The sequence below is a fragment of the Echinops telfairi genome, unplaced genomic scaffold (assembly GCF_000313985.2).
Source record: "Echinops telfairi isolate 266 unplaced genomic scaffold, ASM31398v2 ScPeMD7_9;HRSCAF=40, whole genome shotgun sequence".
Lineage (NCBI taxonomy): Eukaryota > Metazoa > Chordata > Mammalia > Afrosoricida > Tenrecidae > Echinops > Echinops telfairi.
In genome coordinates this window covers 20,149,932-20,151,454 of record NW_022103906.1, presented here as the reverse complement: position 1 = coordinate 20,151,454, position 1,523 = coordinate 20,149,932, and positions in this window count along the sequence as shown.

The following is a 1,523-nucleotide window of genomic DNA, read 5'->3' as shown; positions in this document are numbered from 1 at the left end:
GGGGGACAAACAACAGAAAAGTGGGTGAAGGGCAACAGAGGGCGATGTAAGATATGCAAATAATAATCTGTAACTTATCAAGGGTTCATGAGGGCGGGCGGGGGAGGGAGGGCGAAAATGAGCTGTCATCAAGGGCTCAAGTGGAGAGAAAATGCTTTGAAAATGATGATGGCAACATATGTACAAATGTGCTTGCCACCATAGATGAACGTATGGACTGTGATAAGAGATGTAAGAGCCCCCAGTAAAAGAATTTTAAAAACAAATAACAACCCCCCCTGCAAATCAAGAAGGAAAACCCAGGGACCAGTTAAGAAAAATAGGCAAAACTATTTGAATAGGCACTTCACCAAAGGTGATATCCAGATGTCCCGTAGACATATGAAAGGGTGCTGGTCTGCCTTCGTCTTCAGCAAAAGGTCAGCACTACCCTGTGCCGGACTATGACAGCCCCTCCCGAAGGAATAACTTGGCAAAGACAGAACGACCAACCGTCACTGGAAACGTGTGTCCACATGCGTCACCATGGAAGCTCACCTGCGTACACTGTAGTGCTTGCTGTCTTCCCACAGCGAAATACTGCAGGACAGTGAGAATGAACAATTGACGTGTGCGTACCATACAGACAGAGCTCACAAATGGGAGGTTGAATGACATAAAGGTAATCTGGTTTTGGAGGTCAGGATAGTGATTACCCTTGATAGCAACTGGTGTGGGGGGGTGGGGGGGGCGTTTGAGGGGTAGGGAGGGAGCTATTCTCCTCCTCTTCTGGATCATCAGCCCATATGTTCCCATCCCATGTTTCAGGGTCCCATTTATTTCTGATTAATGCCCTTACTTTAATGTCAGACACTGTTCTAGACTTTCAGCTGACGCTGTAATTCAACTTTACTCATATGATGAGACTCTGGATCTGGTTTTCCGCAATGTCAGCTCTATTACCAGAGGGGAGAAGGCTTTCCTTTGCAACACATGCACACGCTTTTAGGGTTGTTACTCGGCACTTGATACGTGCTTCTGAGGTTCTGAGATTATCCCTTTCATTGATCATGTTTTCTGTTGTAAGGAAGACTAGCCAACCAGCTTCCCTATACTTCTCATCCTGACACAACTGCTGAACAATATCAAACACATGTGAACATCCCGAGCCTCTTCTCTCACCAGCACTTCATCTATTGGTGATGATAATTGTCGATATTAGCTTTGCAACGTCCCACCATGGATTAACAGCACCCTCTCTAGTAAGAGTGGCAGACTTATCTGTGCGTTTAGGGGTAGAGGCAGCATTTTCAGTGCCATTAGGCCTCTAGTCAGGCTGGAGAAGCCCATATTTGTGATTCTGTTTCTCGAGAACCACTCCCGGTACCAACTGTGTTAGGCAGGGTTCTCTAGAGCAACAAAACCAGGACACTTATGAGTATATATAGATAGGTTTATATAGTGAGAAGGAATATAACTGCTAATTAGTCCACACAGCAGTACAGAGGGCTAAGTTTAACTCACTTCTGTGGAACAGTTAATAT